This window comes from Talpa occidentalis, unplaced genomic scaffold, assembly GCF_014898055.3.
Source record: "Talpa occidentalis isolate TD23 unplaced genomic scaffold, MPIMG_talOcc4v2.1 talOcc4.14, whole genome shotgun sequence".
In the NCBI taxonomy this organism is placed as follows: Eukaryota; Metazoa; Chordata; class Mammalia; order Eulipotyphla; family Talpidae; genus Talpa; species Talpa occidentalis.
This window is the reverse complement of record NW_023601433.1, coordinates 15373333-15389068: the sequence shown is the minus strand read 5'-3', so window position 1 is coordinate 15389068 and position 15736 is coordinate 15373333. Positions and strand designations below refer to the sequence as shown.

Genomic DNA, 15736 nt, shown 5'->3' with positions numbered 1-15736 from the left:
ATGGTGCAGAGGCCGTGGATAGCTTCCCAGGTTGCGTCTCAACCCCCTGCGCCACCAGAGAGACCCCTGCTTTTTCCTTTTTAACTTATATTTTCACTTCCCTTCTGCCAAAGATTTGACTATTATACATTTTTTTTATGTTCTGAAGTCTATGGTAGTTCACACTATCAGTTTTTCTGCAGCAAGAAATATGTGTAGAAATTTAAAATTTTAATATGTTATAAACATGCCTCTAAATGTTAAATTATTTTTCCAGATTAATTTATCATTGTAATTGTTATTAACAATCAATTTGCTAATATTAATGATGATATTATAAATTTTGATAGTTACTAATAATTGCTAAATTATACTTTTACCAGAAATCCATCTTTAAATGAGATGAATAGAATTGAATTATTTCATGAGTGAATATTACTTATGAGTAACATGAGATCGTGTTAGCTATCAATTGTATTCCTATACTTTTTTATATGTAAGCATGAAAAAAATCTTCACACAAATACATACAAGTAAATGAAAGGAATTTTGTTGTAAGGATTCTGCTTTTTCCACATTACAGGCTGGAAGTGACCCAGTGATGTATCATGGAAAATTATTTTAAATTATATAACATGAAACATTATTTTAAACTATATAATTTATCAGTTTATAAATTGACTAGATACTCCTTAGTTCACGAAAAGCAAAGAACTAGAACTATCTGATTTGCGAAAGCATCTGTTGCCCAACCATTTAGTCATTCACTTTCTCAACACTTGCCCAATTCTACGAACACCCTCTGGTCGGCTGCTTTCTGAGGCCTTTGCCCTCCCTGCCTTGGGCGAGTATTGCATCATTGCCCCATTCTTGCCCGCAGAAGAGATGGGAGTCTCTGAGGGAGAAGAACTACACCTCCATTAGCGTCTGGCTGCAGAACAGTTTCCTTAAAACTGCCAGCATCCTTGGAAATCTGTGTCTCCTTGAGATTTGCAAATGGCCACACTGCACAGACTCTGCTCCGCAGATAAGGACAAAAGTACATCACCCAATCTTCCTCCTTTGCTCCTTTAAAAAAAAAAAGAAGATTGATTTATGCAATACAAGAACTGGGGTACAGGCCAGAGGTGCGGGGAGGTGGGGTGAAAGGATTTACCAGAGACAGAGTGGGGAGCAGAACAGGCAGACTGACTGAAATACTGCTGAGGGGAGCAGCAGCAGGAGAGTCAGGAAGGGTCTTCTGGGCCATGTGGGTATCTCCCCAGGCCGGGGATCGAACTCCTGCTGCTGATAGCTTCATAGTGCTGAGACTGAGCCCCATGTGCCACCAGGGGGGCCCACTTCCTTTGCTCCTTACCTCCCTTGCTCCATCCCCACCCCACTCACTGTTGCTTCTCCTCTTTTTCTTTCTTTCTTTTTCCACACAGTCAGCAAACTTCTTTGGAGGACACTACACCTATGCCCAATCCCTCTGCTGTGGGCCCTGCCTTATACTGGCACCAAAGAAGACAAACTCTTGCCATTTGCAGCAACGTGGATGGAGCTGGAATGGATGGTGCTAGCCGAAATTAGTCAGAAGGAAAAGGTAAATACTGGATGGTCTCACTTATATGTGGAATATAGAGAAACCAAACAAAGGTCAAGAAAAAGTGAAAACTAGCAAGCTGACATAGAACTGCGGTCTATAGCAGAGGAGGGGGCAGGAGGGGTTGCAAAACAGAGAACGGATAAACATAAGGGAAAATGCTAATGGTTCATAGGTGATAGGGTGGCAGGAGAAATAAGGGACCACAATGATGTAAGAAAAAAATTTTAATTAATATAAATTTTTTTAAAAAGCACAAAAATGAGCTGCCCTGGTAGCAGAGCTTGGGGGCCATAGCTGTGGGGATGGATTGCCCTTGGGCAGGGGAGGACACCGTCCTCAGAGCACAGACCCACAGGGCTTCCTCCCTGTCCAACACAGCCCGGCAGAGACGCAGAGCCTAGCCAGGAGGCCCTCTCTGCAGACAGGCAAACACCACTGCCTTTGTTCTCATTCTCTTAATTAAAACCAGTTGCTGACTGCGTGGTAGCACAACTGTTGTTAGCACAATATTTGATATAAATACAGTGCACTCTCAGTAGTCATGCTCACAGCACTACAAGCATGTTTAAAAATTACATATATACACGCAGACATATATGATATGCCGGTGTGTATATATGTGGTACACCATGCAAAGTACGTATAAACACATACATACACACATGCTTATACATACATGCCACATACACATAAGAGATATAGCATATATGTATATATTTGATATTCTTTGGCCTAGAGGTCAGTTGCTTTTTTCTGGCAGGAACTTCTCTAATGTCATAATAGAAGTTAGGGGTGAACATAAGGAGCTATTCAGCACCCCTGCTCACAATCCAGCATCCAGCCATTAAGAAAAGCTGTGGCCTAATGCCCAGAGGACATGAGGGTGGGGCCCAGGGCCTCTCAGGAAACCTTCAGTGAACCTTGCCAAAATGAAAGGCCCATCAGTGGGTGGTAACCTTTGTGGTTATGAGGAAGATGGCCGAGGTGGAAGAGCTTGAAGGGTTTGAAACCAGGTGACATTTAAAGCCCATCTCATGGTGGATGACTTGAAGCCAATGGCTAAGCTATTGAAACTCCTGTGGGGCACCCACAGTGACACCTTGCTCCCTGAGGCTGGTACCAGGGCTCTGGGTCGTGCAGGGGCTTTGGGGCGGGCAGGGGGGGGGTGGGCAGGAGGCAGAGGACCTGCAGAGGAATGAGTGAGTCTGCAGGTCATAGGCCACACTGGACCTGAAGGACACATGCTTGGACCTTGGAGAACACATGCTCTTTATACCCCATCCCCTCCCACCATCCTGGCATCAAGGAAGCCTGGGTTGAGTTGACCTTCTGCCTGATCTTGCCCCACTGGGAGATTTATTCACTTAGGTGTGAATCATTACCTGTGAGGACTGACGTCTGCCTTGATAAGGGTTTTGTTCAACACCTTGTCTCCCGCCACATCACGTGGATTCTCCTCCACATGAAGCATCAAAGATTGCATGATTTCCAAATGCCTATCAAGCCAGGCACCAACTAGGGCTCAAGGGAGGCAAGCTTTCTGAGACAAAGGGGGCACAAAGTCTTAATACTGGGCAGCTTATGTAACTGGTATGGAAATTGGGACTATTAAATGAAATTTGACTCCTCTGCTGGTCCACAAGAGCCCAGAAGAACTGTGCCAAGTTTGATTGAATGTTCCTGGACGCAGCCTCCCCCACCATGGCCAGCAGAACATGCAAGTTTAATCTATTGTTTGTGTTAAGTGATGTGTGCACATGGTAAAGGAAGATATAAATTTCTTGATTCAGAAGGGCAACAATAAAAGACTAAGTTCTTTTTCTCTCCCTGGAGTCACACTCTGCTGGGGAACCACTGGTCTTGGTTTCTGGCTCAGGTGTTTGGGAGATTTCCCTGTATGTCCTTTTGCATTAAGTCCTATGAGATTTCCAGTTTCAGCCTCCACATTTGCAACTTGATCTTTAGCCATCCCCAATTTATTATTCTGACCTTCCCTTTGACTTAAATTTGATTGATGATGTTTTGAATTTCTAAGAATATATTCAAGTGCTCTAAGCTTCCTTTTACATAGAGGTCCACTGTCACCTTACAAATGTTTTCCTATAATATGTATATGCACATGCCACACATGTATATGTAACATGTATTTCTATGCAGTATGCATGTGATATAATATATACCTACAATGTTATTACAACATATGTATGCAGTGATATGTAATTTATGTGTTAATTTTATATATATGGCCTATATATTAATATTAATATATAATCTTCAATAACAAGTATCTATAATAATATTAGAGGTTTATATATGTCACATATATATAATATATACACATAATATTAATATATACTATTGCACACATATAACCATTCAATTATATTTATATTTATATCCAGTTTATATTTATTTATGTCCATTTAAGTTTTTTCCTGTGTCTAGAATCCCTCTCCATTGAAGTCAGTTTGTTTATTTCCCTCTTTCTCTGCTATTGGCAGTTTTGGGACTAGAACAGGTGGTAGGGAAGAGGGTGGACTCACCAACATTCAGACCGCCAGGAGATGCTAGGAGTCCAAGCTGTTGGAACTTTGTTCCAAAGGGGCTGAGCCCCATCAGGGACCAAGGCTTTTCTGAGGGCCACATGCATCCTTCTGCTCACCTGTAGGCAAAGGGTAGAAAGGACCCAATGCGGGCAGTGTCCCCAAGGGCTATTCCCTGGATCTCTCCACACCACTCCTGTCTTTGTACTGAGACCTGAGCTTGTCGCTTTCCCAGAGAGAACAGCTTATTGACATCAGAATTCAGATTGTAGGTTATCACTTGTGGTTGAGACCTCTCTGTGTTCTGTCTCTTAAGATGTCCTCAAAATTCATGACCAATGCTGGTCTCTTTCCTGTGCTCCTACATTGTGTATTATTCTTACTTTTCAAGAAGAGTATCCTTTATGTCATTTCAAGGGAGTTTCTGGGGGAAGGGGCAGAGGTGCAGGGTCATCCCCACCATTGGCGTTGTCAACCAGTCCTGACATGGCCATTATCTACCTGACATCTAGCATGTTTTCTGAATTCACCTTGTCTCCTGAAACCTGGACTTTGGGCATGGCTGAGAGCCAAACAATCTCTTGTACTCCATGCCTGGGAATGTCAGGCCTTCCTCAGGGAAGCAGGGACTACAACAGGCAGCAGTGGTTCTCAATGCTCAGGGTACTGCTGGTAAAATGCAGATCCCAAGGGTCCATTATCAAATATTCAGATCTAATAGGTTTTTAACAAAGGCCGCCTGTAATTAGACTACAGGACTTTGACCACTTGCTGTGAACAAGGCTATTCTGGAGCCAGTGGCCATATTCATCCTCCTCCATCGCTTACTAACTGTGCACTCTTGGAAATTAGAGTACAGTCTCCAACCTGTGGCAAGGAGAGAACAGTGGTCCTGGCTTTATGAGTTTGCGTGAACGATTAAAGTGGTGAAATGCAGCAGATGATAGAGAACTGCAAGTTGGAAGCACCGAGGTTCTGGTGAGTGTATCCTAGCTGCTGCTCCATGCTTGGGAGGTGGGTTTTAACTGGGTACTCTGAATTGGAGCCCTTAAGCCATGAAGCTCAAGTTGTACAGTTATGTGATATCTTCATTTGCCAGTGGAGCATGGAGAACATTCTCTTCGCAAAGGGACTCTGGCTGGATGCCACTTGAGTTCTTATGATGTTGTTTCCCGGTCATTCTGACCCCTCCTTCGATGACAGGCTGTTGGTCATTAATTCTTTCAGCAGGCAAACATCCACCTCTAATTCACTTGGCTAATTTGCAATTACTAATCTATTATTCTGAGTAAAACCAAACACCCAGCATGTTAGAACTCTGCCCAAATTAAAAGAAAAAGTAGGGTAGCTATTCAGTCTTTGATCCCATTGGCTGATTGTTTGGATCAAGTGGATGATAACTTCAGCGTGTCTCCCTCTCACTCACATCTGTGAGTGCATTTTCCCCCACATGCCTTAGGGAATAGTGTGCTGTAAAGAATATCTCACTTCATTTCAGCCCCTTCATTTTCCATGAGGAAGAAGCCCTCATCTAAATGCTATTGTATATAGCCGTTTTGTCATGAGACAGAGTTGGATAATAATTCCAGAAGTTTTGAAGTAACCCCTGAATGCTAAATACAAAACTATGCCCAACAGATAGCAGAAATCAGAGACCAGAGTTCTATGCTGTGGAAATGAATGATAGGATCTCAATGTACTTTGTAAAGAGGAGAAGACATCCACAGGGGATAAATCAGGTGATTAAGATGAAATAGAGAAATAGAGAAAGGTTTTCCTTTCTGATCTTACATGAATGTCAGTGTTTGGAAAAGAAAACTGATGTGGAATATTAGAACTATTGGGTCACAGTTCATCTTGATAAATTTCAAAGGCAAGGAATGGCCTTGCTTTAAATTGTTGGTGCATAGCTCTTCAAAGGAGAAAGGAGGTTGTTTCCAAACACACCCTTATTTCTTTGATCCTGCCATGAAGCTGAAAGATAAAAATATGTCATGATAAAATAGATGTCAGATTAAATAATGTCTACTCCGGAAAACATGATCCCATCCAAGAAAGAAAAGAGAGAGGAAAGAAGGGGCAAGGAAGCTAGCACTAGGTACAGAGAAGCAGCAGTTCCTCAGGGAACAAAAGGGCATCCTCAGACCATGAGCCCAGAGGTGCCAGCAAAGTACAGGCACCCATGCCGCACATGATAACCAGCTGGGGCTGACTTCAAGCTATTCGGCTCAAAGGTGGGCAACTTCTCTCAACCACCAAGTGCTCCTGTCCCATTAGCCCTGAGGCTGGGAGAGAGAGCCAGGGAGGCAGCCTCCATTGATGAGGTTAGAGAACTTGAATTCCGACACTGAAAGGCTTTTCAAATATACCTATATTTTCAGTATTTCTTTCTATGATTTTTACATACACACTTTTGACTGTGGATTTAGAGTGGAGATTCCTCTCTCTGCTCTGTAGTTCTCTACTCTTCACCATCACACAAAGCAGTCAGTACCCCCAGAACTATTGATTCCCACCAAATACATTGTTTACGAGAAATATTGGCATAACTTTTTATAATATTAGTAACATTCTTTCAAATTCACCAACAATAAAAAGAATTATATAATCACAATCAAATGAGATTTTTCTCAGGTATACAAGGTTGCTTCATAGTTTGAAAATCAATTAATGGAACCCATGACATCAACAGATGAAAGAGGAAAAATCACATGATGATTCCAATAGATACAGAAAAGGCACTGCATATTATCTACACCCACTGGACTAAGAAGAGAGGTGGATATCCTCAACTTGATGAAGAACATGTACAAAAACCCTACAGTTAATCTCACACTAAGTGGTACGAAACAAGATGCTTTCCACTAAGATCAGGAACAAGGTAAGGATAAGCCCCCTTTGCTTTTCAACAGCATACTAGAAGACCCAGCAAATCCAACAATACAACAATAATACAAGAAAATAAATGATACACAGACTGGGAAGGAAGAAATTAAACTGTCTTTGTTTGCAAATGGCATGTTTGTCTATGTAGAAAATCTGATAGAATTGACAGAAACACCTCTGAAACTAAGATTACAGCAAGGTTGCAGAATATAAGTTTAATATACAAAAATGGATGACTTTCTTATTTACTATAATGAACATGTGGAATTTGAAATAATCATAGTCCTTTTGTGATCATTTTGATTTGTTTGAATTTAATTGTGATTTTGATTTGAATTCCTAGTGCAGAATTAAAATGCTATTTTACTTAATTTTCTAAGTGGTTTCTTCAGCTATTCGCTTCTGTTCTGTCTTCCAATTCGAGCTCAGGAGCACAAGAGCACAGCAAATAAGCAGGTGTCTGTCTCTTCTTTCCTTCATCCCAGCCTCTTGGAGAGTAGCATGCCAGTCAGCAACAGAAACCACACACTTGCTCATCAGTCACAGCTGTCCTGAGAAAAGATATAGGTGGGGAAATAATTTTCATACAGCTTTCATTATATGCTCTTAGGATCAAAAAATGGAAAACTCAAAGATTAACTGCAACAAACACTTATATCTTGGAACCCTATGTCTTGTTCTAGAAAAGCCAGGGATTAAGAAGGATATTTTTGGGGCCTCCCCTTTGGCGCAGCGGTTGAGCGCTGGGCTGCAAAGCTACCGGCAGCCTCTGCAGCACCGGTTCAATCCCGGCCGTCAGGCGAGTATCCCACATGGTGCACAGACCTCTCCTGCCATGCCCACTGCTCCCCTCAGCAGTGTACTTCATCCGTCTGCCTGTTCTGCTCCCCGCTCTGGCTCTGGTGAATTCTCTCACCCTCCCGCGCTTCTGACTGTATCCAGCGCTTGTATAAATAAATAAATTAATTTTTAAAAAAAAGGATATATTTGGGCCTCCCTGGTGGTGCAGTGGGTTGAGCGACACACTGTGAAGCTGTCCACAGCCTCTGCAGCACTGGTTCGATTCCCGGCCCACCAGGGAGAAACCCATATGGCGCAGCAGACCTCTCCTGTCTCACCCACTGCTCCCCTCAGTGGGTCTTTGGTCCATCTGCATGTTTTGCTCCCTGCTCTGTCTCGGACGAATTCTCTCACCCTCCCATGCCTCTGACTGTACCCCAGATCTTATATAAATAAATAAATCTTTTTTTAAAAAAAGAAAGATATTTTCCCTCTAAATATGTGGGAGTAAAAAATAAATTCCCTTTGGCAGAAAAAAGACCTTGAACGTCCTAATGTATAAAAGATGACATTTTATAAAAATGCCACATTTTATCATGTTATAACTTAAAGTAGAAAATTAGAAGTCAATGAGCAATAAAGATGTTACTTTTTTTGTACTGAGATCAGCTACAACTTCCAATAGTATTGGGGCCTAGTTCTCCAATAATACTACATTTTTTGGAAAGAACCCAAGAGAGATGTAAATTTACTCCTTTAACTTTCATTTAAAGGAACCCAAAAATAAAAGAACCTGAATTCAGACTGTTTTCCTACTTTGAGTATGAACCATGTTGACTTTGGGTATGAAGCTCAGAAGACCCCAAGTTGTTGATGATATTTTAAATATCATCAAGGGCCTTCTGAGTTCAAAATGCATGTTTCCTTTGACTGAGAATTGAAGCAATAAAGAATCACTTATTATCTCTGAAATTAATCACATCCAAACCTTAACTGCCCCTATGCACATTAGCCATGTTTCTGGTGTCTTCTCCCCAAGATTTCAAAGTTTCAAGCATCTCATCTCCTATCTTCTGACTCCAGCCCTCATTTCCAAACTCATTTCCTGCTATCCCCAAGGTACTCCTGCTCCTTCATATTCTCATACCCCAATCGTAACGTTATTTAATCCCAGCACTGAAGATTCATCACCATTTCCTAAACATACCAAAAGAGTTCTTGTCTCCCTGTGTTTACAGACTTTGTTTCTCTATCTGACTTTTTCTTCTCCCATGTAGCCTATATGAGAATACAATAATTCTTCAAGGTCAATCACAAATGACATTCTTTTATCAAAGAATTCCAATTCCAAATGAATACCTTCTCTTTTTTTTTTCCCCCAAGGCATAGTCATCTTATTCTAGCCTTTATTACTTCCATTCATTCTATTTAATTGAGCATTTTTATTGGGCCTTGGCAATTTATTGGATTCTAGCACATGTGTTTGGGCAGCTTTACACTTAAGGGCCCCTGTCCTCTACTAATAGTTTTTTTTTTTTTTTCCTTATGTTGCAGCAATTTGTGTTCATTCTTCTCCATAAATTAACACTCACTGAGGTTAGAGGTTCTTCTCCTAGCTTTGTGCCTGGATATTGACCAATGCTGAAAGAAGCCAGTGCCACTACAAATTAGTTCACATCCAGCAAGCTACTCTTGGCACCTGGGGATCATGGAAAGTGATTTCAGAAAACAATCCAGCAATAAAAGAAGATCCAAACGTACAAGTTGATCATAATGTTGATAATGTCCATCATCTTTCAATGGAAAGGAAAACAAGCAAGAAAAATCAGAAAATATCCTGGAAGACAATAACAGGGGAGGGAACTACCCCAATCCATACCATATATTAAATGGTACTAACTTTCCTTAATTGAAATAGCATGGGATTGCTACACAAAAGGCCAGTGAAGCAAAATACAGAGTTCTGAAGCAGAATCAAGTACATCTAGAGATAGAGTGACTACTCCTTAAATCGGTAAACGATAAGACTTCTCAAATAAATGCTATTGGGACAGATCTATAGTTTACTCTCTACACCAGAATATTTTACAAATATAACAGAAATTTAAGTGGAGAGTTTTGATAGTAAGTTCTCGAAGAAATAGTAGTAAAACTCTTTATCACCTGGACTAAGAAAACCTCCCTAAGGGGCCTCCCTGGTGGCGCAACAGTTGAGCACTGGGCTGCGGGGCTGCCCGCAGCCTCTGCAGCACCGGTTCAATCCCCGGCCGCAGGCGAGGGTCCCACATGGCATGCAGACCTCTCCTGCCGTACTCTCTGCTCCCCTCAGTAGTGTCCTCTGTCTGACTGTTCTGCTCCCTGCTCTGGCTCTGGTGAAATAACTCAGCCTCCCGCACTTCTGACTGTACCTAGTGCTTGTATAAATAAATAAATAAATATTTTTAAAAAATAAAAAATAAATTAAAAAAAAGAAAACTTCCCTAAGAATGACTCAAATTACAACTTTCTTAGTTATGACTCAAAGTTCAAAATTTCGAAGCAATGAAAGAAAAGATCACCAAATAGAAAAGTGGGCAAGATATAAAGAGTGAATTGATAAAGAGCCCTTTACCACGAAAAAGATGACCACTCACTCAAAATGTGAGAAATACAAAATGAAACTGAAATGAGTTACCATGTCTTACCTACTCAGTGGGCAGAACATTGACAACAAGCTGCTGAGAAGCTCTAAGGAAGCAACACTAAAATATTAGAGGTGGCAATACAGTGGGGGAAAATTTGACAACATCAAGCAAAACCACATATATGTTTATTCTTTGACCCTACAGTCACACTTCTAGGAATCTAGCTCAAAAATACACTTGCAAACATGCAAAAAGATGTAGGCAAAAGTGTATTTATTGACACAAAGAACCAGGAACTGCCCACATATCAAATGTGGAAGATGTTCAAATGAACATGCGTATGAAGAAGTAGTAGGGAGAAAAGAAGAATCTTAGTAGTAGTTACATGAGGATTGCCATATTATTCTCTTGACTTTTGTATTTGCTTAAACTATTTTTATAATAATATGTTAAATACCCAGACCTGGAGAAAGGTCAATAAATGATGCTTGTATTATTCACCCCAAGGGCCTCTTTTGTTGAATCAAAGATCTGAGGGTGACCTATACTGATTCAGAGCTTACAACAGCCACCCACTTGGGGAGTATTGAGTGTTCTAAAGTTTGAAAGCCACTCTTGTATAAGACTTAGGCCTGGCTACTTTACAAGAAATATTTTGTTGCCATCGCAATTCTTTTCCACTCTTCAAATTTATGAGCCTGGCTGCCCTTCAGGCTTCCGCTGGCTGCATCGATTCCAGTTGGCACCATACCTGGTTGTCTGGGCGAGACTGCAATGAAATGTTGTTGCTATAGCTTGAGACATATCTTATCTTTTCAGTACTTCACAGTCCCAAAGCCTCTCTTTCTGGGGCTTTTGGCAACACTGCTCATGAGCAAGAGCATTACAAGGTTCAGTAGGACTGTTAGGTCCCTTGCCTCAGCTCAAGCATATACCCTACCCTCATCAGCTCTCCCAAAACACACATACACACACACACACACACCCCTAAACGAAATTATGTTGATAAGTAGAAAATACTAGGGAAATTGTTAAGTGTTAATCAGGTGGGTAGAATGTTATATAAAAATGCCAGTTGCTTAGTTTTACCATTCCAAGATTTCTAATTCCTACGAAGGCTGACTTGACTCACAGGTTGGCCCACCCAACTCACAACCAGTATTATTAAACAGCTCCATTCCAGCCTGAACACCTTCCTTTTATGCTTCCTGATCTTTTATTTAGTTCCCCAACTCAGGAGAAATAAATTGAAGGTTAAAAAAATTAGCATTCAATAGAAATTTCCCAACTCATTTTTTAAAAATATCTTGGCAACTTATGACTCTGTACACATTTCCCTTCATTGAGAAATATGAAAGAGAGTTTGGTGACACAGTAAAGACTGCCTTCTTTTCATCCAAGATCACAATTCTGCACTCAGTGCCCAGGACTGTGGGACAGCAGGGGAGCTTGGAAATCATCTGGTCAACCTCCTAGTTGATGCAAACCTCTTGTAGGTGGCTGTCTGAGAAGAGACTAAGTCTCAGATCTGCTGCCATGAGCATTCCACTTCTGCAGCTACTTCAGACTCCATCCTAACATATGGGAGTTCCATCATGTGCATGGAGTTCCATCATGTTTTGCCAGGCCCGTGGCTACCCTCTGAATCCATTATTCCTTTCTTCTCACTTAAATAGTTCTTTTCCTTCTTAAGCCTCTCTGACAAACATTCCACCCTCCATACATTCCTTTAATCTACTTTCCGTAGTGTCACCAGCGAAGGTCTCTGAAGTACAGTTACAAAGTTAAAATCCATTGGCATGCGAAATTGTTTGGGAACCATAAAATATCAATTTCCTTCATTGAATGAGCAAAAATAGACAGATGGCTGGATGTGAGGAAAGCAGCTCACTCCATGCAGTGGTACAGCATTTTGGAAGGGCCTTCTGAGTTCAAAATGCATGTTTCCTTTGACTGAGAACCCATTTCTAGGAATCTAACTTACATAAATTCTGCAGCTTCTGCACATTGTTTGCAATAGGAAGACATTCAATATGACCTCAATGCTTATGAATACGTAAATAACCAAATAAGATTGGGGAACACGTAGAACAAGACAGATCTACAGCAAAGGGTAAGCTGAATCTATAGGCTCTTCAAGAAACATTATCCCTTTTCACACTCCCTTTTCACACAGTGCTGACACCCAGTCAGCACTGACAGCCAGTTATATTAGGAAAAACTATATTCCTATGGACATGATCCACAGGTAATTTTGTTCACAACCAGACACTGAACCATTAAGGCTCTTCTCCTATGTAATAAATATGTTTCAATCAGTATAAGATCAAAAATAAATTCTGATTTTTCTTCCTTGCTGCAAAAGTCTCATTTCATTGCAGGCATACTAGCCGCAAGCTTACCCTTAAGCCAATGCTCAGAAACAGGGTGGTATTTCTGGAGAGAATAGGTACAGCAGGCTCCCAGCTTCCAGTCTGTAGTTTTCAATACTGTTGGAAATTTTTACAAAACCCTTATGATCATATCCTTCTTCTGAACGGAATACAAATATATGTATATGTATACACACACACACACTCACACACACATATTTCTAAGAGTCCTGTGTCAGGGACCACGTATATCATAACCCACCCCACCTCCCACATTGGGGCTGTCACACCTCATTTCTCAACAACCTCAGAAACAGTCTTCCAAATAGTGACCGGGCTCCATCAGAGGTCACCATCCTGTCCCTCATACCTGCAGATTTCTTCTCTGACTCACGCCCCCTCCTCAATCCAAAAAAATAGAGAACAACCATGATTCTGTCTTAGAAAACAAAAAGTATACACTGAGGCTGAACAAATGAATATATATTTTTAAAACAAAATGCAGTAGACTGAGATTGAGAACTATCATGCACTGGAATTACCAAACAGTCACTAGATGGGAAATCTAAATGGGAAATCACTAGATGGGAAATCTAAACAGTGACAAGAGGGGTGCCGCGGACCAAAATGCCACCTAGGGGCCCTTGATGGGCTTTGATATGATTAGGATTATTATGTAATGCAATTTTAGGTTTGGTAACAACTGGAAAAAAGTTAGCGGGTGGGCGGGAGGGTTTATCATTTTTGAAAGTTAATTTATTTAGCATTTCAATATATTCATGATCATTAAACTCATCCTCTGACTGGGAAAGGGATTCCTTTGATACGGGAGCAGAGGCTTGAGTAGATCATTAATGTTTTTAGGATTATCCTGAACTTCATCCTGTTGGCCTTCCCACAATTCTGCCTCAGTGGCATCAACCAACAAATCTCTAATTTGTACCCACAAAGACAGAGTCTGTCTTGGAACCTGAGATGGTCCATGAAGGGCATAAAACTCTTACTTCTTTTCCTACTTTTTTCCAAGTTTCCAGTGACAAAACTACCTTCTTCTGGAAACCACGGGCATACCCGTAATATAAATTTATAAAGTTGCAGTAGAGCTTTCTTATTTACTTTAATACCTCGTGTTTCAATCATATTTTTTAATATAGATAGAAAAAGATTTTTGTTTTGGGTCTGTAATTGACCCATGGTCTCGTGGTGCTTTTGTTCACTCAAGCAAAGATTTCTTTCAACTGTGCTGTCCGGCCCGTGTCCCTCGCGGGAACTTGCGGAGGCGTCTTAGCTAAGGTCTGTCCGTATAAGTCCCGGACCAGGCTACTCCGAAGAGCAGATGACCGTTATGTCATATGACATTCCTCCACAGGAATCGCGGGTGCAGCCCACTCAGACTCCGTAGCCACGAGGCCGTGGAGCCGTATTCATACACTCTCACACACACACAGCACCACGAGCATTCACTCTTAGAAAAACTTCTCACTATCTTGAACTGATCATCCTTTAACAGCGAGCTACGGACGCTCCAGTGAGGATCCTATCCCTGACTGTTTAAAAGAGGGTATTTAAAGGGAATCACATTCACACTCACACACAAGAAGGGAGATAGCTTACCCAACACGATCTCTTCTTCGTTACTCACCTCTTCTTTGGGTGGAAGACACAATGAAATGAAATGAAATGTCGGGGCCCCACGTTGGGCACCACCTGCCCCGGACCAGCACAGCAGTAGACGATGAGGCCACCTCAGGGTTGAGAGAAGCGTGCAGGGTGGTCAGGGCGTCGGTGAAAGAAATGACAAACAGACACACTTCAAGAGTGAAAATCTGAGTGTCATTTTCTTTGAGTTTGTGACCAGTATATATATGTTTTCCAAAAGCACAGGAATGAATATCAAAGAAATTAGCTTGCCCATGGGCTCAGTCTATCACCATCAGGGAGGTGATCTACATAACAAACAATGACCATTATAGAAGAAAGAAGGAAGTTTAGAAAGACAGATAAGGGATTAAAGTTCGTAGTTCTAGAAAGACAGGATAAGATTTTTAGCATTCTTGTAGTGGTTCTTGGTGGTCATTATCTCTTGATAAGCTTCTGCCTTTTCAGGGAACTTCCGCTGCACTTCCTCTGCTTCAGGCTGTTCTCCCCGCCCCCCCCCCCCCCCCCCCCCCCCCCCCCCCGCGCGCGCTGGTTGCCCAGCCGGATCTAGGGACCATGGCAAAAGCCATTCCTAAAGATCACTGCGGGGGGAGGTGCAGCAGGTAGGGTTTTGCTGTTCTCCCCCTGCGCGCTGGTTGCCCAGCCGGACCTAGGGAAGGTTAGCCCTAAAGGTCACTGTGTTATAGGACAGGGAGAGGGGCAGCCCAAACCCCGCAAACCTGCCTATTCTAAATGGGTTCTGCCATCCGCCGCATCAACACAAAACATATGACACTTTAATGGGAAGGATCTTTAATAAAAACTAGGAAACAATACAGGTGAGGCAAAGAGTCTAGTTTCTAAATGAAGCACCCAAAGTTACCCATCCCCTCGTGGGTAAAAGTCCATCCATATGGGATTGGCCCAGAACAAGGCCCCAAAGCCTGCCACAAGTCTAAAGCATCTTCCAGTGGGGACCCACAGAAAAGGGTCACAAACAACCAGACAAGCCCGGAAGGAAAAGAGCAAAATCAACATCAAGATAAAAGCTGCCATTGTCACCTCCCCACAGGTCTCACCCACATCTGTGTCACCCAGTCCACGACCAAAAGACAAGCGCAGTTTCTTTACGTGTTTCTAGGCTCCATGCGCCTCCTCCAGGTCTCCTGGCTCCATCCTGCTTCCTTCCTCCGTCTCTTCCTGCAGCTTCTTCTCTTGCTGCTCAGCTCCACCCTCCCTTGGGTGGGGCAGGGAACCTCCCCCTTTCCTGGGGACCACCCTGTTGCAACTGCAGGGGGAGGTGCAGCAGAGGGGAGCTCAGGTTTC

At 42.1% G+C, this 15736-nt stretch overlaps 1 long non-coding RNA gene across 1 annotated transcript; it reads right to left on the bottom strand.

Moving 5' to 3' along the window:
• Window positions 1-6840: 6840 nt before the first annotated feature.
• Window positions 6841-14840, bottom strand: LOC129145713 (uncharacterized). Its single transcript, XR_008551675.1, has 3 exons — window positions 14415-14840; window positions 12803-12889; window positions 6841-7547 (listed from the first exon to the last, which is right to left on the bottom strand). It is a non-coding gene; the product is annotated as an uncharacterized LOC129145713 (long non-coding RNA).
• Window positions 14841-15736: the final 896 nt, after the last annotated feature.